This window comes from Fringilla coelebs (assembly GCF_963513975.1).
Source record: "Fringilla coelebs genome assembly, chromosome: 1".
NCBI lineage: Eukaryota > Metazoa > Chordata > Aves > Passeriformes > Fringillidae > Fringilla > Fringilla coelebs.
The window spans coordinates 20,899,305-20,920,834 of record NC_140028.1 but is presented as its reverse complement, the minus strand read 5'-3'; the positions used below and the strand labels follow the sequence as shown (position 1 = coordinate 20,920,834).

The window sequence follows — 21,530 nt, the reverse complement described above, 5'->3', positions numbered from 1 at the left end:
CCGCGTTTTTGTTGAATTAACTGGAGCACATGATACAGCCCTTATGCCAGTTTCATGCTGTCTGCTGCAGGTTAAAGAATGTCTGATCTGCAAAAAGACCTGTGTCTATAAAGTTGACCCATTGAAATTTTGAGACAAATTTAAAATGACTGATGCAGTTTACACCAATGGAGGTTTCTTTTTCTTGTGGTGCTGTGATGGTTTTTGATTTAAGTGCTTTTTAGGAATAGTTTTGGAGTTACTCCTATGTCAGAAAGAAAACTAAGATTGATTGAAATTACTTCCCAGCCTATAAAAGGATAATTTCTAGTAAAATATGAAAGTACTGGGGGCCCTGAATTTAAACTCAATCAAATGAATATTATGAGTTTGCTTGCTTTCATGTACATTGTTTTAAGCTTTTTTTGAGTTATTATTCTTATACTAGTGAACCTTTATTACTTCCCCTGAATGGTTTTCTGCTGTTGTGGATTGTAAATAGAAAATTTACTACTATTTATTTTTATTATTATTAATATTGCTATCAAATTGGTTCTGAAGCAAGCAATTAACTTGAGTAAGTGAAATAACTCTGAATTTTCATATGTCAATATCCACAATCATGGTCTGATAAGTAAGGAGCAAGATTGTTTAGTATGGAAGGAAATTTCACCAGGTCAAAGTAGACATTTGCGTGTACTTATGTGAAACAACTGTGCTGAAACCTTGACCCCCTTAGTCTTCCTGATGAGTAGAAAAACTTATACCAACTTTATGGTGTTCTTGATTTTGTTCTTAGAAGCAACCTTGAGGAAAATAGGACCAATCGATACAGGGGAAGTAGTAACAAAATGTTTATTTAAGGCAATTCAGTGTAGAAAATGTAGTATACAAGATAACGTAGACAATATATTTTTTGTACACATAACACACAAAGCATATACATTTAGGATTATAAAAGCACAGAATAATTTAGACTGGAGAAGATCTACAAGATTATTGATTACCCCTAATTTAGCACTTCCATGGTTTCTAACACATCAATAACCCTTGTGTCTGCTGCATGGCTCTCTGTCCCCTACCTCCATGGAGACAGCAGAATGAAGGACCACAGTAGCACAGTGTCTCTCAGACACTAGAAGGCTGCTGCCTAGTTTATCTGGAACAAGTCTGGTTTCATGCCTTTCCTCTTCAGACCTAGTTTAAAGCTCTCTCCATGAGCCTGAGAAAAATCCTATTCCCCTTTTGAGACAGGTGATCCCCATTTGTCATCAGCAGGCCTGGTGTAATGTAAACTGTAAACATGATCAAAAATCCACAAAATTCTGCTGGTGACATCAGACTCAAAGTACTGATCTGCTGGATCTCCCTCTCTTTCCTGCAACTGGGAGAATAGAGGAGAAGCCCACTTGTACTCCTGATTCCTTAATTTGTCACCCTAAAGCCCTGATGTCTCTCTTTTATTGCTGTTGGACTACTTATTGACACTCTGCTGCCCACCTGAAAAATCCATGACTGCTGAGGGCCTTGTCAGTATAGGAACCTTTTCCTTCACAGCTGGGTCTCAGGGATGCACCAGACTTTGCCAAAAAGTGGGTCTGGTCTACGTATTGGGCCTTCTCCTCCTTTCAGATGAGAGTTTAGAACATGCTCTACAATTCTAGGTTCTCTGTCATAAATTCTAGGTTTTCTGTCATCTTAGAGCTTTCACTTAAATAATTTTGCATTTTAGTTGTCAAAGAAAACGTTCTTATTGATAACAATAGGTAATAATAATGACAATGTCATGTCTGTCCTGATTTCTGAGGGAGTGAATGAAGCTAGATATTTGTTATATGAATTCATTAAAAAAGCTTGCAAAGATTTTGCAGGGGAAAAAAAGAAAAAGCTTCCTACTATGCTTTGTTAATCTTGATTGAATTAGTGTAAGCATTTTGTCATGACATACAGAGTGTAACTGTGTCAAAGTAGCCTAGTGATGGCCTGCAGCTGGAACCAAGGTGGAGAAAACCTTGGTTTTTCATGAAAGAAAAGAGCAACTACTTGAACTGGGGAAGGATGTGACTGCTTTGCCTGTGTCTGCTCCCCGCCTGTGCTGGGGGTCCTGGGCTGGGGAAGTGACCATGCATAGCACAGAAAGTCACTCCAGCAGTAACTCCTCTCCTGGAACCAGAGCCAGCTGTGCCAGGCTCAGCAGCCCTGGTCACAGAATCAAATAATATCCTCAGACCCTCCTGCTTCTCCCCTGCTCTTTAACCACTGGAGTGGCATTTTTTGCAAAGAGGGACTGGGACTCGAGCAAGGAACATGGACCTGGCAGCATGGACATGAAGGGCTGGGATGGGGTTTGGTGGGATGAGATGTGCTAAGACCATGGTCAGGAGCTGACACTGAAGGTGAGTTCGTTCTTTAGAAGCTCAAGAAACAACTCAGAACAGTGTTAAATGGACATAGCTGAGGTTACAAATGTGTTTACCTGAAACTTAGGTTGTGCCAGAATTAGACATATTTTTCAGAGTGAATTTTGTGCAGGTCTTCACAGACATTGAAACTCTCTTTAGTGACATAACTGAGCACCAATTTAACAGATGGCCTTTGCCTTTTTCTGTGAATAGGATGAGCAATTCTTTCTTATTGCGTTTTTCAGATTTTTCTTAAACTCACAATATTTTTTCCACATTATGTAAGAGACCCTTCTTCACTCTTGCTGTGAATGCTAGGCTTCTGTAACTGCAAAGATGTCTCAATTTACACTTATTGCCAGTCCTGAGATCAGTGTAGCAGACAGTTCAAAGCTGTATCTCCATGACAGAACCTCCTGTCTCTCTTAGGAAATACACTTTGGAGAGGAAAAAAAAAGGAGTTGCCTACATGTTTTGGACCAAAACATTAGGTATATTGCTATTTTCCCTAATAATGAAAGATCAAAATTGCTTAAAATGTTAGAGAAAAACAATTCTTGAAATCCCAATGTTTTTATGAAATCCTAAATTTTAAATGGCTGTAAAATAGCTCCTCTATCACTATACCCAGGGATTATAATGACATTATAAATGTTCTAGACTGTTCAAATCACCAATTCTTTCTCAAAACTCTCTCAGTTTACATGCAGTTTGAAGGCTCTGAGAAATGTGGCTTATAAAAAGAGAACAGTTCTGATGGTATTGTAGCTGAGTCAGCTATGTCACCTACAGAGGTTGAAATAAAGCTGCATTTTGTGGTGTGCAAGTTAGGCCAACCTTTCTACATTGATTGTCCAATTTAAGAGTCTTCTATTGTGAGGGGCAGTGAGAGTACTTTTTTACCTTCATGTTCAGTTAGATGTTGCTCAGTGCAATTCTAAGGAGTAGGCCACAAGGGGAGGTTTGAAAGGCCCCCATAATTTGTTATCCAGCATGAAGCAAATGTGAAGCAGAGTACTACTGGTTAATTCTTTGTGTCCACAGGCTTTACAGGTAAATTTAGAAAATCTAACAGTACCACTGCCCTTGTGTTCCTTACGACAATACTGTCACACCTGCAGGCAGCCAAAGGACCAGTCTGAGGAGACTCAGGAAAGCTTGTGATCCCTGGGGTTGTTTTACCCCCACTCAGAACAGAAGCACCAGATTGGTGACCTGTGCTGAAGCTGGGGTTCTGTCTGCACCTTCCCCAAACACTTGAGGGTCTTAAAAACTAGACTTTACAAATCTCTCCAACTCTAGGGATTCAGCAAGAGACAATCTCTTCATGGAAGAAGAGAATTCATTCAAGGAAATCTAGGTGTGTGATAGTTCTAAATATTGCCCTAATTTGTTCTAAATATAAAGTAGGACATAGTAGATTTCTCCAGTGACGGTAAACAGTTCAGGCATACACGCACACCATGCTCCCAGCACTTTTCAGAGCAGCCTGTGAGAGGTATCTGTTTGCACAAATGGTGGCTGACATCTAATGTGGGTGGAATCTGTGGTGGGAAAGCCAAATGTGTTTGTGTTTTGTCAGTTCTTATATTTAGTGTTTGCTTTCACTCTTATTTTATTAAAACATGATAGCTAGTTAGCTTTTATTATCAAAGAAACTCAAATGCATAGAAAGATAGAAACCTTTAGGTTGGAAGAGATCTTCGGGATAAAGTCCAACTATTAACTTCAGAATGACAATTTCACCACTAAACCAGTGTCACATCCGTGCCTTTTAAATGCCTCCAGGAGTGGTGAATCATCTAGTCCCCTGGGCAGCCGATTCCTGTTCTAGTGTTTCATAACCCTTTTGGTGAAGAATTTTTTTCCTTATATCCAATCTAAATCTCCCCAGCCACATCATGAGGCCATTTCCTCTCCTTTCTGTTGCTTGTTACTTTGGAGAAGAGTCCCACACCCACGGCTACAACTCCTCTCAGGTAGTTGTAGCAGGCAGTGAGGTCCCCAGTGAGCCTCCTTTTCTCCAGGCTAAACACCTGCCAGCTCTCTCAGCCACTCCTGATAGGACTTGTGCTCCAGACCCTTCACCAGCTTTGTTACCCTTCTCTGGACTCGCTCCATGTCTGACCCAGTGTTTAAAGTGCAGCCTCACCAGTGCTGAGTACCAGAGGATGATCCCTGCCCTGCTCCTGCTGGCCACGCTATTGCTGATACCAGCCAGGATGTGACTGCCTTTCTTAGTCACCCAGGCATGCTGCCAGCTCACATCCAGGCAGCTGTTCACCAACCCCCTAACAAAACATGTGGATAGACTCGAGCAATCTTAGAACATAAAGCATCCCTGTGTTGTTGGCTGAAAGCTGCAGAGGACAGGCTGCCTGAGCAGACATGTCTGCTTACAGGACCAGGTGAAAATACACTGTTCTTTGTCACTAAGCACACTAAAACATAAATATATAACCTTGCACTGGCTGTGTTGTGGACATATACAAGCTTGTGAATAACTGCCCTTTTTCGTGATAGAAGTTAAAATCAGGACCTACTTGTTTATTGCAGATTTGAAACCAATCTGGTAGGCATCCAGTGTGGGAATGTGTAAAATCAGAAAGTTTTAGGAAGGTGGTAAAAAGACAAGCCTCAGATACAGCAGAATTGTGAAGTGCTAAAACAGCATAAAAAATATCTAAGCAGTGGCAATGACATGGGAGATAGAACAATAGAGCTGTGTAGTTTGGCTTTCTAAGTTGCAAAAAGTTAATTTTAAGTAAATATTTAGAAGGTAAAATATAAATAGTGCTCTGTGCTTTGTCTCTTATAAATGAGTCATTGTCTTCAAGAATAGGCCACCATTGTTTTAACCAAAGCTACAGGTGCTTAAGGTGATTGGATAGAACTACTGTCAGTATACTTTTGCTCTATGTAATTGGCTAAGAGGGCTTTATGATATGTTGTAACATTAAGTTTCTTTGGCCTGCTGCCTAAACAGCGAGCTGTTAGCATCTCTCCATTGTCAAAATCATGTAATGAGACTGATGCTGAAAAATAGATAGCTCAAGACGCTTGTCACAGTAGCCCCGTCCCGTTCGCGTCTGTATATAAACTGCCAGTGATAATCCATTTTGTTTTTTAATGGAGAATTAGGTCTATTTGAAAACAATATGCTTGTCAAAAGTTAGAAAAAGTATGGTAGCTCCTGGTGTGAGAAGCAGAAAGCTCATTTCCTGAGTGCTTCTGCAAGAACAGTGCGTGTCTTACATGAGCAGAGATGCCAAAGAAGTGGGATTCCATCAGAGAGCTCTCACTTTTAAATTCAGAGAGATAAGGGACCTGATTTCAATCTTGCTTGTGCCAGTTTCATACATCTTCAACAACTTTGGCATCAAAGTTACACTGAGTTAAATTAGATCAGAACGAGGTCATTGTTTCTAAAATTTGTTTCATTCAGGTTAGAGAGTTCCTGAAAGTCTAACTTCTCTAGAACAAATTATACTAGAAGGCAAAATTTCAGGACTGAGCTGCAGCAGTTGAATGAAAAGACTTTGAATTTTTAAACAGTTTCAGTATAGAAATATCTTACAATTCAAAGTACAAATTTTAAATGATCAAAAGAAAAATGGTTATTTAAAATGATGAAATGTTTGACATGTTTTATTAAAACAGATTTAGGAGAGTGACAAAATTTCCTTTTATTATTTCATTTAATATTGCAGTTTAGGAGATTGTGTTTTGTTTTTGTAATTAAATAATTTTTATTTTTATAGACACCTCTACCTCTTATGTAAGATAAATGTAACTTAAATATATAAATAGTTTGACTGGAAATTCAGAATGCTATTTATCCATTTTTTAAGCTTACTCCTATGAACTGCCTATGGACTCCTATGAACTATTTTGAGCGCAAATATAAGAAATATTGAGAAATAAGAAATATTACACTTTTCTCTGTATATTTTTGAGCAATAAAAAGTCACTGCTTTGAAAGTACTTCTTATAAAATTGACTAAGTAGTACCTAACTATAAAATATTAGTATTGCCTATGATATTTTTTTCTAGAAAAATATTTTTCACCGCTTTATAGATGAGAATAGAACTAGAATGTTTAAAGTTACAGAAATTTCTAATTGTAGAGAATTTTAAAAAAAGTTTTGCTCAACCTACTCCTACTTACACACTTCCATGGTACTTAGAAGATATGAAAAGGGTGTGATCTTTTGCAGCATTTAAAGGACTCTACTGTAACATATTTTAAATTTGCAGTAATTTAAAATATTGGCGTAAGGCAGTAAGATCCCTCACTGAAAAAGCCCTGCCTTTTCCCTGTTCTTGGCTGCATATTCACATCCTTATTATCACTCCTGCTGGCAGAAGCGTCCAGGCAGGTACACACTGCTGCAAGCCAGGAAACTTTTGTGGGGTAACTCTAACTAGGTGAAAAGATGGCAAATATTAACATTAGAAACTTCCTTATAAAATGATAATTGTACTTTAAGATATTAAAATACATGCTGAAAATATGGTGTGTAACTTATGCATTCTCAGAATCTGAGGATAGACAGGGATTTCCTGAAGTCAGGAAGAAGAAATATTTTCATATAGTAATCAGAGCATACAGAATATTTTATCATAGGTAAATGGACGTGAATAATTTCCTAGCATTTAAATTCCAACAAAAATTTCTAATATTCAATTTTATTGATTAAAACCTTGCCTAAATTGCAATCTGAAACTTCTGTATACAAATGTACAGGAATAATTAAAACTGTAATTCTTTAATCATGTTTCCTTTTACTCTGTGACTTTGCTGGAACTATTACTGTAGGTGAAATGTTGTGTGGACAAAAGATTATTAATCTTCTGAGATAATGTAACACAATAACTATGGGTTATTACTAAAGTATTTCAGTGTATTTGTTGTAGTTATCTGTGGTTTAAGGTGAGATTAAGTTTTTTATTAACAAAACAACATAGTTTTTAATATTTTAAATTTATGGATCATTGGAACCTAGCTTTAGTTTACCTTTTTAACACTAACTGCAAGATGCAGTTTCCCCTGGAATTTGTGAAAATATTCTATTCTGAAGGTAACAATTGTTCTTTTTCAGTTGAAACTGTAGACCACTGAATTATATGAGTGACCAATATTAAAAGTATCATAAAAAATTTCTGCTTTCTCTGCACCCCATTTTTATCTTTTCTAAACTTAAATAGAAAACAAAAGAAACTTGAATTATCATTCCAAGATAATTTTTTCACTGTCCTTTACCATCTTGGCAGGTGGAATAAATGCTGAATAAAATCAATAAATATCCATTGACTTTTAAATAGTGATGAAAGAAATTTTTGTACAAACATAGCTGGAAAGGATGTCATCCTATGATATGCAAGGCTTCCAATGTAGGTAATTCTTATCTTATTCAACCTGCTCCATTTATTTCAAGCTACAATTACAGTTTAACTAAGTTAGAAATTTCTAATTGATAACCAAATCTTGCATCAGGGCTAAGTGCTAATAATTAATACAGATTTGGCACAGATAAGACAAAATGAAGACCTGCTGAATTCTGTGTGAAACATTTCAGTTCCTTACAATACCATGCTAGAACAAAAAACCATCATGGAGTTTTTCTTTTGAAGTTTTCTGAATATTTACGTAAATACTGTGATTTTTTAGTCTTTTTCCCAACAAACAGAAATAATGACAACACAAAAAGAAAAAAAACCCCACGTGTACTACCTCCAGAATACATGAAGTGTGTGTTCTTCAAATTATAATTTTCTTCATACTTTGATGAAATCATTATTCTTCTAATAAAACAAAACAAATCTATCTGTCACAGATTATACTCTGTGTCATTTTAGATTATGTTAGTGCTTTTCCACGGTATATTTAAATTGATTTTGCAGGTAATTTTGTTACTTCTTCTGTTAGCTGTCAGAAACTAAATGGGTCACTGTCAAATAAATTTAATTAATTAAAGAAATGATAATTTAGTTGGTATTATTTTATAAATTTTATGGTTTGGGTTGGTTTTTTATTCATTTTCTGTAAAAACATGTCTTTCTTGTTCTGTTTTTATTTTGATGTATATTTCATTAGGGATAGGATAATCAGTATGGGAGAAATAGAGAAACCAAAGTGAAGGGGAAATAAGCAGAATGGGCTGTACATATGTCATCCATGTGAGAACTGTTCCTAAGATGCTCTGTCCTTTGGCCCTGTTGTCCCAAGCTCCCCAAAATGTGTCATTCAAGACCTGGAGTTATTCACAGAAACTGCTTGAGATTAAGCTGAATATTGTTGAGGGTGAGACCTGGAAGCATATGCTTGTCAGAGGAAAGCATGTTCTTTCCATCTTCTCACAGTTCTCACTCCATCCAAGTCTCATCCACTGCAATTCACAATCTGGGCCCCAGGAAGAAATATTTTATATAAATAGTCTGGGCAAAGTAGCACCAGTTTCTGTGTCCTTCTCTGTCTGGCTGTAGTTTCAGCTGCAGCTGTTCAGGAGCTGCTGTGTAACAGGGGAGCTGTTCCTGGGGGAAGGCACTGGCACAAGTGTGAGGGGTGAGACAAACTTTGGGCAGTCCCAAGGACAGTCCCACGGAAACCCTTCCCAGTCAGAGCCTCAGCAGGTGCCAAATGATGACTGCCCCAAAAATCAGGCCATCTAGGAATCTGATTACTGATTTAGGAATGCAATTTCACCCTATTTCTAGGTAAATTAAAAATTCCAGCTAACTTTTTCCAATAGTAATATTCTTTTGAAAGTATATTTAAAACCCTAGAAATGTGTTTTAAAGTTTTTGGTGTCTGTCAGTAACATAAAAAAATTATTAACGCATATCTCCTGTGATGGTCCACTGATGATGAGATCCTTGATTTAGGGGGAAGATGGAAAAAAAAGCAATGACATTTATGATCATTAAGAAAATATTAAATAAAACTGTTTGAAGAGGATTGGGTCATTGCAGTCTATCAAATTAGTGCTAAGTGGTTTTGTTATAAAGTTGTGCTGAGGAATTTGTTTTGCTTTGGAATACAGAGTATCTACATCTCTCTTAAGAGTGAAGTTTTATGCTAACATATATAATAATAGTTTTACCTTTTCTGCTGAAGTAGTCTTATCTTTCATGGAAAGGGTAAAGACTATTGCACAAAGAAAATAAGAATGTTTAGCCCTCATTGCTTTTTCTTGGCTGTAAATCATAACTTTTGTTGCCATAAAGTAAGTGGCTTTGAAATGTGAAAGGATTAAAAAAAAATAATTTCTAATTTACTTTGGAAAATATTTAATGCAAAATATATCATGCTTTTCCACTAAAATAGTGACATCCTATAATATTCAGCTGTATTTAGGACAAAGCTGGTCTGCAGACTTTTGATCCTAACTAGTACTGAACCTGGTTGGGCATTGTCACATGTTTACAGAACCATTACATAATAAAAGAGAAGGCAGAAATGGAGAAATACCTCTTAGAAATGTCACCGAGTTCCCCCAACAAGATTGCCATTACTTACACTGCAGCCTGTCCCCCCCTTTGTGTAACCCATCAAAGTCTTTGCATTACTCAGTGGCTTTTCTTCCCTTTACTGAATTTTCAACTTTTCTAAGCTTTTTTCACCTTTCCCTCTTTTTTGAAGCCATGTAGTTTAGGCGATGATTTGTTTGATCACGCTGCAGCACTTAACAGGCTTTCAGATGTGAAGATACTTCTAAAAGAGCTTATTTCAGTTAATATTTAACTTGCTAAATTGTCAAAAGTGCTGTGGAAGTCAGGTACATCTGATTTCTCCATTTCACCTTACTGATTAAGTAGGTTGTTTCCAAGGAACATTTGAGTAGCATCTATGAGCATGGAGAAGTAGATTGTGAAAGAAGTGTGTGCTCTTGGAGCTTCTGGTTTATGTCTCATCTGTGGCAATAGTAAAGTGAACCTAATAGCCTGTATTCATGCAACACTCTATTCTGTGTTAAGATGTTCTTTTGAAATATGTAAAGGCAGATGAACTGAATGAATGTGTGCATACACCTGTGTCACACACTGAGGTTTACACCAGATTGGAGGCACCCATTCTTATGGAAATATACTCAGATCGATGGTATTCTTGAGAAATAGTCTATAAGAAATAGTTCCTGTGTTTATACTTTCTGCCTTTCTGAACATTTAGATTATGAATAACTTTTAGGTTCCTAGTTATATAATCTGTTTACTTGGAAAATGTAAATATATGGGCATTAGTTATATAATCTAAATAGAATCAAATAAAAGTTTTCATCACAAACCTCCATGAGTATTTACTGTTTTGCCTATTTGTAGGCCATTTTCTGTATACATCTATAACACGGAAGGGCTGAACTTGTGATACACTTTGAAAGATGTTTAAATACCACACTTCTTAATACTCCTAGGAAGAGAATGTATGCCATAGGTTTCATTAGATTTTATAATTTCTTATAATTTTGCCATTCCTGCATATTATCATTTGGTTTTAATTTTTTACTAAGTTTAGTTGTGAAAATCTGTTCATACTGAAAGTTTCTAAAAGATGAATTCCTTTGAAAAGTCTTCATGTTCTGTTTTAATCACACAATTTAAACACACTTTAAAAAAGAATATTACAAAACCACCATTTTTTAAAGCCAGGATATTGTTGTGATGAAGAAATTGAATTTGTTTTTAAAAGCTTCTGACTGAGGAAGGTCATCAGAATTAGGTTTGAACTTCACACTTATACCCCAGCACAATTTAAAGGGCTGCTTTTTTTTTCTTCAGTGTACAAAGTATATTTATGAAGCTGAAAGTTCCTGGTTTTCTGACATGCATAATCCATTCCCTCAAGTCAATCACTATGAACCTTTACAAAAGCCAAGGCTGGTCAGTAGTTGAAATCTTCATGGATATAATTCAGTATAACCAGAGGTAGCAGGAGAAGTGTGTATAGTATTGCAAGAAGAAATTAATCTCTTCAAACCCATGAATTTCATTGTAAATGTATAAAATTTTCATGGAAACTCAGGCCAGTAGAGTGGGTGGACCAATTTAAAGACCCATAAAAAGTGAAGTCACCAAGTGCTAGGGCTGCACTTCAAGAGACTGAGAACACAAAGGTTTATGTTGTAGTGTGGCTCAAAAAGGTGAGCTGTGGTGAGCCACAAGCTCATTGTCATCTAGAATGAAATCATCCTATCATCCTCATCCTACCTCATGATTGTTGATCTGGACTAAATCCATCATTTAGTTGACTTTTAGTGAGCCATTTTAGGTGACTACACTGGTATGAAACTAAGCTGCTACAACAAATGAACCCATTCCTTTCACCTTAATAAGCTGAAGAATTACTATGGCACATCACCTTTACCAGAACTGGCTCAAAAGAGCACAGTCACACTGCTGGGAGCAGCGTGGAGAAGAGTGAGAGCCTTGCCCTGTGACAAAGAGCTGTTAGATAACTCAGCTGCCTAATGGACCACATTTCCACTAGGCAGTAAATAATAGTATGACTTTCAAGCAACACTGGCAACATCACAGGCAAAATTGCAAATTATAAAGGGTGATGTAAGTGACGGCTTGAGAGGTGTCAGAGTAGGTGAGAACCTCTTGGTATTCCTATTTTCCTAAAATTGAAACCACATATCTTACCTAAAGATAGGTCTGTACTGCAGCCCAAAGCATGACTGCAGCTCATCTTGGCAGATGCAAACTAGTTTTGAGAGCAGCAGTTAAAGTGCTGATAGCTGGAGCTGCAGAGTGCTGACTGCTGAGACCCTGGGTAAATATTCACGTGATGAGTGTGTGCTGAGCTGCTATGTCCATGTCCTTGTTACTACAGAGGCTCTGCTGGTGCACAGATACCCTGTGAGATAAGCAGCTTTTCAACCCTGGCCTCTTGGAAGAAGATGACTACTCTAAGCAGTAAGCTTGTGCAAATAAGAATCCTTTGTGGCACCTGTGTAAGATGAGAACAAGCATCTAGGAAAATGCCAATATTTTGTGTTACTACCGTAGGTTATGTTCACAAAATATATGGTTGTGGCAAATTTTGTACCAGGAAAATGTATTATCTACTTAATGTTGTGGCCTACTAATAGTTTTACTATTTTAGTTTTTACTAATAGTTTTCTGTAAGAAAGGAAAAGTACAGCAAAAATAGATACATATTAAGGCTTCTTGACATGATTCTCATTCAATATTTATTGAGCCTGAATTACTGTCGTTCCCTTCTCTTTTTATCTGTACAAAGTAACTAAAAAGTGGGTGTGAGAAATTAATATTCTGATTTGCTAGCATTAATACTAACACCTTCCTTGTGTTCACTCCACAGTAGATCAGATGATTAGACAACATGCATTGCAGGGGAAGATAAAAGCTTTATTTTTCAGAAGTGATAAAGTCTCAGTGTGTCTATGAAATTCAATGAAAGCACAGAATGCTTTAGTCAACACCTTTGTTCTTTTTAAATATCTGGAAAGAGACTTGTACACAGTGCCCTGTCTCTTTGAGTGGTTTACATTTGTGTTGTGTGAGTGTGAAATCCCATCACCCTTTGAAGGCGCTGACCTTCGGTGACTGCACAGATTCAGCTCGCTGAGCATTTGACAGAGCTGTGTGAAGCTCAAGTTCCCTTTCCATTGAAAACAGTAAATTGTGCTGTAAGAAGCACTATGAAAGCACATTGTAATTATGTAATTTTATTCCTAATTATAGATAACAGTTGTGGGTCACCTGTTTGAAAAAAAAAACCCCAGGTTGTAGCACTGCCTCTGACTTCCTGCTTTGTGTTTAGGTTCTATATCTAGTGAGACTTGGCTGTTTGTGCTGGATTTGTGCTGTGGGCTGGTTTTTTTTCTTCTTTTTCTTTTTAAATCCCCATAACAATTCAGAAAATGTAATTCTGCTGTAATTCTGCAGAGTGAGTCTGCAGAGTTTCCTGCAGGAAAGTGTCTTGTTTTGTCCATGTTAAAACACTTAAGACACTAATATGAAGTGGTGCATAGCCTTCCTTCTGAGGGTGTGCATTTTATGTCACTGGGAAAACTGGCAGAGTTTATTATAAGCCTTTAAACAAAAATCACAATTCACTGAGGCTTAGGAGAGAATTGTTAGTATTTGGTTGCTAGTATCTATGGCTCTGCTGAACTTCTTGAGGCTGCTGTGTATAACTGCAATATATAGGGACCTTTCCTCAGGAATTAAGTTGTTTTGTTTTGCATACTCATAGCCACAAGAGGATTTTCCCTTTAAGTGCTCTGAACCAAGGCAGTACAGGATTACAAAAAAAAAAGACTATATATTTTGTATTCTGCATATGTCTTCTATATCTTGCTGACTCCAGGACTCCATATGTTGGTTGGTGAGAATTATGTTAAATATTGTTCAGATAGCACTCTCTGCAATTTAATTAAAATCATTATCATAAGTTATTTAGACTTAGAAAAATATTGTTCCTTAAGTAAATTCCTACAGTCTAGACCTCTGGCAGAGGTGCACTAAAATACATTATTGATTTCTTTGGCAATAACAAGCCATAGAAACTGTCTCTCCTGTTCTCTATTACATGGTTCTTGTCAGTTTATTGCAATTGGATAAGCAAGCTCAAAAAACAAAACTTCAAAAATTGCATTTTTTGAAGCAAATTTCAATAACTTTTTAGTATTTAATATATTTCATCATTCTTTTAGCTGCTCTATATTTTTCTGAGTATTTGCTGTTCTTTAGATCTTTCTAGCTGAATGTTCTTTCCCCAGTTTTGTTTTGAAAACTCTGATGCTGCTAGAGTAGAAGTTATTAAAGATTTATCTTTGTATGATTGCAGCTAGTACAGTTGCCAAACTTTTTCTAAGCATATTTGTCAAGAGAGGTTGTAAATAATTTTCAAATGGTTTGCCTAATAGCAAGTGGCAAAAGGGAATTCAACTCAGTTGTAGAAGATTGATGGATTTGAGTTTTCCCCTGCAGTTTAGGCTTTGGATCTGTATTCATTTGTAGATCCTACTTCATGAGGTTTGTTTATTTTATCTGTCACTGAAGTTACATATACAACAGCTCCCAAAATCTTTACTGCTCTTGGAGGACAGAGTGGGTAGGGTGTCAGTGTGACTCCTGGTGGATACAGCTGCAGTTCAAGTGCTGCACAGCTGTGAATGGACTGTATCATATCAGCTTCTGAAGTCCTAGTGTCCACTAGAAATACTTTTGCCTGTCCAATTTATTCTTTATTAGGCTGAGCCTTGCTGGGGTGCAGAAATATTTTGGTTCCACAAGTATATGCCAAGTAGCTGGCATTTTCATTTCCATGCCACCCCAAAACTTTCTCAGCCCCTCTGGCTCATCAGAAGCCTGGCTAAGCCTGCTTGGATGGCTTAGGAGTGCACAGTAGGTCTTTTTCAAGGCCAGGGATCTGGCCTGCCTATCAGAGGTTTAAATTTGGTATTACATAGCATAATCCACCAAATGCTTTGGCTGTTATATTCCCTGTAAAAATAAAGCAGATTTTGCTGAACTAGACAGCCCCATCGGATCATGTACTTGCAAACTATTTATGATAAAAACATAAGCATAAAATTGTAGCTGCATTTCCAAATTACAGGCTGAAGAATAGTCAAGAGAGTCCTAATCCTTGACTGCTGCTTTTAGGTACTGTTGCAATAGAAGCAGTATAGTGCTGTCCAGAGTCTAGCTTGGTGAACTGACAATGCTTTATTGAGCAGGAGAGCTCTGCTTTAGGACTTGTGGAGTGTTTCTGCTGTTTTTTTTAAACTGTTTTTATAGCTTCACAGAATTTAGAATGAATAATTACCATTACAACATCTAATGCAGCCTGCTATTTATCACAGTCCATTCAGTGACATGCTGTTAATTTGTTATTGAGCTCAATAACTTGTATTACTGAAGAACATCTCGTGCTTGATCAAAGGGCATTTCTTGAAAGGCATCCAGCATTTGTGTGAAGGAGAGATGAGAATCTATGATGTCTCTTAAAAGTTCATTTAAATAGATTATTTCTGTTGCCATTTAAGGTGAGAATTAACATTCAAAACATTAATCTTGCCTTGCATGAACCTTTTGAACCTTCATCTTAAAAGACACAGTCTTAATTTTATGTATTCAAAAGCACCCTGGTAAAGTCAGTGGAATTAATCTTAAAATATAAGTTTCTGCATTTGCCTAAGAGTGTGTGTAAACAGAAATAGAGAGCAACACCCATAACTATATGTAATCTGGGCTCCTAGGGTTGCTGCAAATGGTAAAACTTAATCTCATTAAACTTGAATACATCTTCATTAATAATTATGAGGACTGACCTTACCTAAAAAAAGACAAAATAACCTCAGTTCAACGCCTAAACAGATCTCCTAACTGCTCTGCTCTGGAGTTCAGTTAGATGTCTTTTCCATCTTTTAATATGAGAAGTTTGAATTTAAAAGTTGTGAAAAAATAAGCAGAACAGATTATACTGTGTTTTAATTATAGAAAGATATTTGTTTGAGAATACACATTGCTGTGTGCCTCATATGAACTGGCGGATTTGTTTTAGGTTTTACACGTAGTCTAGATGTTGTGAGCTAACAACCTGTAAGTAGATTAATATTATTTAAAGAGGAATATTAAAATTAGATAAAAGTTTATATAGGAAAAGACCTGCAGAGAAGAGAACAATAGGTTTTTGGGGAAGAAAATTTCAAAAACAATTGCATTTAGAGTAAGTTCTTTCCTGCTCTTTAAAATGAGGATCCAAAAAAGTGGTTATTTCTATCATTACCATTCCAGTAATAAGAGAGAATAAGATATATGATGTAATAATTTAACTATTTATTTTATTAGAAAGAGATGCTTAAAATCAGTGAATTCAAAATCAGTGAGGGGAGGCAGTTCTAAAATTATGTGAGGAGAAAATAGAGATTCATAAATTAGGCTCAAATTATTCATTAAATATGTTTTGTGTACTTGAAAATTGGAAATTTACTTGGAATTACTGAATTCATGACTGTTGAAGTTCAATACAATATTTTATTACATCAAATCTAGAAGCTGTAGTAATTTGATGAAAGAGTCAGATCATATTTAAAAAGGAAAAAATGGGGTTTATGACAACTGAAAGTCAAATATTGAAGAAAGAAAGAAAAAGAGCTCAATTTCATCATCTATTTCCTGATTAATGTATTTGTCAAAGAGTGAGAACAGACATGTAGTATTTTTCCTGCGGACTGCAGAAGAACTTTTGTTCTTTCAGATTTTATTTTCTTCCCCTGCAGTTTTTATTGCTGACCAACGCCTTGTGAGCTATGGGGCACCTTTTTGGTCAAGCTGGGGCCAGCTGTCCCAGCTGTGTCCCTTCCCAGCTTTCCATGCACCCTCAGCCTCTTTGCTGCTGGGATGGGCTGAGAAGTGGGAAAACAGTCCCTTGCCAGCCCTTATGGGGCAAACACCGAGCTCCTGGTGGCACAGGGGATCCTGCAGCAGGCTGGTGCCAGGGAGGGTTTGTACTCAACACACATTCCTTCCTGGCAGCATGAGCAGGTAACATCTGCCTGAAGGAGCACAGGTTGAAATGCTTGGTGAAGGTACTTCTACCTTAAAGTACTTGCAATGAACTGAAGCAAAAATATTTGTGTCAACTGTGGATACTTAATAAACCTGGCATCACATGCTCTATGAGGCCTTTTTATGTAGAAGTGACATATTGAGACTATTAAAATAAACGAAGTATTTCATGTTTGCTGAAAAGAACTGAATTTTCTGTGTCTCTCAGACTGATGTATTGTGTTACTTGGATTGGCTTGAATTTCTAACAAGATGCAAATGAGTAAAATTAGCAATTGAATCTATCCTCAGAGGTAAGTGCCATCCCCTTGTGTGCTCTGAACTAGAGCAGCATTTGCCATCAGCTGTTTCTAGTTTCTACACGTTTGTGTGTGACTGGTAATAAATTCAGTAGAGTGGCTGGGGTTACCAGCACGATCACAGTTTGCATAAATACAATTATGCCCTTTCCAACCGAGGGTTTGTTTGTGCATCTTTGGCAGAGCAGTAGAAGAAGAAAGCGTGTCCGACTTTGCAACTGATTGTGTAGATAATGTCTTGGATGAGTTTCAGGACTAATCTAAGTAGGCAGCAGCCCAGAATAATTAGGGTTGGTGAAATTGCCCAGTTGATTATTTTGCATGCTGAGCTTGCTGTTGCTGCTGTAGGAGAGGTTAGTGTTTGGTGCAGTGGCTGCTGCTGAAGACAGGGAGAGGATGAGCTGAGTGACAGCCCTGGCCTGAAGGAAGCAGGAACAACAAACCTGGCCCTGAGTCCTTAACCCTCACCTCCATCTCCTCTGCCTCCTTCTCCCAAAGTACACAACATCACCAGGCCTCAGTGCAGAAAATTTCACTTCTCTCTACAAAATTGAGAAATTTTCTTTGGCTCTGTACATGTCTGTTAACATTTCTGGTCTCCTGCAGAACAGAAGGGATCAAAGGATGAGTAGATGTCTTTCTAATGAATTTTTTCAGATCATAATCTAAACCAGCACATTGAGCACCCTCCCTTTGTCTCTGTAGATGATACCTATTAAAAGGATGGGAATAATATGTGCAAAAGTACTATTGCAGCAACAGAACAGCTCTTTAGGGTTGGTGGGCCCTTAAAAACAGTTTTTTCTTCCACAGAAAGAATTTTTTTTAAAGTTATTGCCACTGACATGTATAATGTCTACACTCAAAACCAGAAAATGAATTGATGACTGGAATATTAATGTGAAATAATGAATGACTCTTTTCTTTCATATTCTATAATGTCCTCAGAAGGAAAAATATCCCACCCGTTAGAGGGAATCTCACATGTGCAAATTGTTACTACTGGGGAAAAGGAGAGGTAATAAAATGAAGATTTTGGGCTCATTTGTATGTGCTAACTTTATTTCTTCAGTTTAGGACAATAGTACTCATAAAAAAAAAGAAAACATAAATAAGGAAACTCCTTTCTCATTGGTGGATTTTTGGTTTGTGCAATATGGTCGGTGCAGGAATATGAAAACATAATATTTGAGAAGAGGTAGGCTTTAATCTCCAGACTTTATTTTGGGGTTATACTAATTACTTTGCATTTCTTCTTTCCTTTTGCTATCAGTCTGGACAATATTTCTCATACTAGTCATGATGGTGGTGATATCAGGAAGTCAATTCAGAAACTGGGCAGTTTTGGAACTGGCTATATAGAAGTCAAGAAAATGACAGAGAAGGAAATTGAATGTGGTGAAGGAGAAAATGTAATAGTGATTGTGAGTGTATTCCTGAAGGCTCTTTCACCCAGCCACCACCTCACAGGTTTCTGGTGGGAGCCATATAGGTAATCAGCAGGAATAGCAGTCCCATCAGGAATGGTGAGTGAAGCAGCCTGAAAGCAAAGTTTGGTGCCCAGGATGACAAGGTGGGAGCTGCAGATCCCTGATGGCCAGTGGCATCTCCACGGTGCTCTGCAGCAGAGAAATCCAGGCTCTGCAGCCAGTGGGAATTCTGTTCCTTTTTTGGGTGTGGCCAAGTTTATTTGTTGACAGGGGCATTATCATTGATTATAAAACCATAAAAGTGTGTTTCCTACATTTAACTTTAACATCAATTTATATTTTAAATTTGTATTTGAAGAGTTTGCACGAAGACCTAGACAATGAGATTATTTTCTGTTGAATCAATCTGGTCAGAATGTTTTTGGCTTCCCTGAATTTAGTAGGAAGTTTCTCAAATGCATCATGAGTGAGGATTTGTGTTTTAATTACAAAAAATGAATTCAGTTAACTTAAGCACTTTCAAGATAACCTATTTTAACAAATGCAAATGCTCAGCCACTTTCTTGCACAGACTAATGTTTGCAGTCTAGATTTTTCTGCTAGAAGCCAATAGAAGCTGAACATGACCGTTTGTGTAAGTTTTAAGTGGTCATTTGACTCAAATTTCTTAAGAAATCTTCTCAAGTAAAACAACATAAAAATTGAAAGTGGTAGAAAATTTTAATATCAGGCACAAGCATGAATGTAAAAAGATTGTTAGGTTATAAATATTTAAATATCTGACTTTGAAGCAAGTCCACGTTTATGTGGAGGACCTGTAAAATACCTGGAACAACTTCTGCTTGGTATATTTAAAAAAAGAATAAAGAAGAAAGTATTTTGCTTGCTTGTGCACTTTCAATGACAGTATTTATATTTTCCTAATTTTTATTTGGGAAAAGTCTTGAAAGTCAAACCTGTTTTTCCTGGGAGCTATAATTTTGAATTAAATATTTTTTGCCTTTAAGAAAAGTCTGAATTATTTTCTATAAGATGAAATCAAAACTATGATTAATTATTAGTATGATAAACCTTTGCTATGGTAATGGATTGGCATGCCAGATAAGGTCTGCTCTCAAATGTCTGTGCAGATGTGACTAAGTAAAGCACTTATACATCTGCTGTGAAAATCATCTGCACATAATTATTAATTGCATCTGTGCCAAGACTGCAATGTTTTTGCAAAGCTCTGCCTCATCATTGATTGAAATTTTTAGTCTTTCCAAATACATTGATGTTTTTTGAGGAGGTGTTTGAATTGCATCTCTACAAATACTTGAATATGAAGGCTGGTGAGTTATCTTTATGATTTTCTGAAAGCTTCTTTTTATGAGCATATTTAGAAAAAAGTGCCATCATGAATATAGTTTCAGCACTGCAAAAGAGAAGTATATTGGTGGAAGAGTAAGATTCAAACCAGGGAAATTCTGACTGGCATTGGATAGCAGATGGACTTTTGAAGTTCAGGGTTAAAATATCTTTCTGATAAGAAGGTTGTAAGGATTACATCTTTTTATAGCATCACACATATGACTAAGCAGTAAAAAGCATGTTATCTACCTTCTTTTTTCTAAACTAGGTTGTGCTGTAAAGCTTGATTTATGTCATGATGCAATGTGGAATTGTAATGCAGTTGAAAATTGTGCATATGACTATGACATGTTTTGCTTCCATGAAGTGCATTCCTCACAAAATAAAAGGCTCACAGTCTGCATAAATTATAGATGAGAAAAAATTTGAGTTATATGTTGCTTTTAGCCAGATGCTTCAGCTAGAAAATAACAAAAGTGTTTTGGCATTCCAAGTTCTTATGTATTATAAGGCTATGATAATGTAATTTCAGAATTTAAATTTTTACTACTATGCTCAGGTAAAGTGACAATAAAATATAGTGTTTAATCCAAATTAACCTCAAGGTTTTCTGTCCCATATTTTATTTTTGCAGTTTTAGATATTTATATCTACAGGGAGTTTAAGTTTTCATAATTAGCTTCTTGATTCAACTCATTAGTAAATAACCTACGCATTCCTATCTTTTGTTTGACATTACTCACATTTGCAGAATGACTTCATCTGAGATGGAATGCACTCCTAAGCCAGTGAGAAGGACAGTACAACACATTATTTGTTAAGAATGGAAAGGATGAGAGAATACAATCATTATAATGTAGTGCTCATTCACTGAGGTGAACTTCAGAGGGCTGGTTTGTTAGTTGTGACCTTCTTTCTATGCTATAGTTTCTCTGAGTGTTAATGATTTTCCCTATGAATGCAGTTTGTGAAGATTTGCCACACACGACACCTGAAGTGTAACAGTTATAAACTGCTGAAAAGAGATGGGGGATATAACTGAAAACTGAGAAACAAAACTCCTTAGTGCCTTTGCACAGTCTGTAGGCAAAGCAGAGTTTGAGTGGTTTTGAAGAATGCCTATACTACTAGGTGTATCTAGGATGTTGAAGTCTTTAGTCAGTGAAAGGATATTCATTTTTCCCCCTCTGTTTACTTTTTATGTCCTGTGACATGAATAAACAACCATCTGCCCTACAGAAGCCCCATAATCCTCTAATTCAAGTCTTTGGGATTAACCACCTTTTATCCAAACATATTTCTCTGTCTAGTCTTTAGTCTTTTTCATGTTCTGGCCTTTTTTTCCCTGCTAGTCCTGGTTAAAGCATTGTCCTTAAGAGAGACTTTTAATGTAATAACTGTTCTGGAAGATGTAAGCACCACCATTAAATTTTCTTCTGGTTTTTCTTATATTAATATTTTTACTTCTTAACAGAGAAACTAAGGGTTTTTTTTTTTTGTTTGAGAGGAAGAAGAAGGCTGTTTG

The 21,530-nt window shown here is 36.7% G+C and overlaps 1 protein-coding gene across 18 annotated transcripts in view; it reads left to right on the top strand.

Moving 5' to 3' along the window:
• RIMS2 (regulating synaptic membrane exocytosis 2) overlaps window positions 1–21,530 on the top strand; it is a gene marked incomplete at both ends in the record, with an annotated part of 444,787 nt that overhangs the window by 192,889 nt on the left and 230,368 nt on the right. The window lies entirely within an intron of this gene.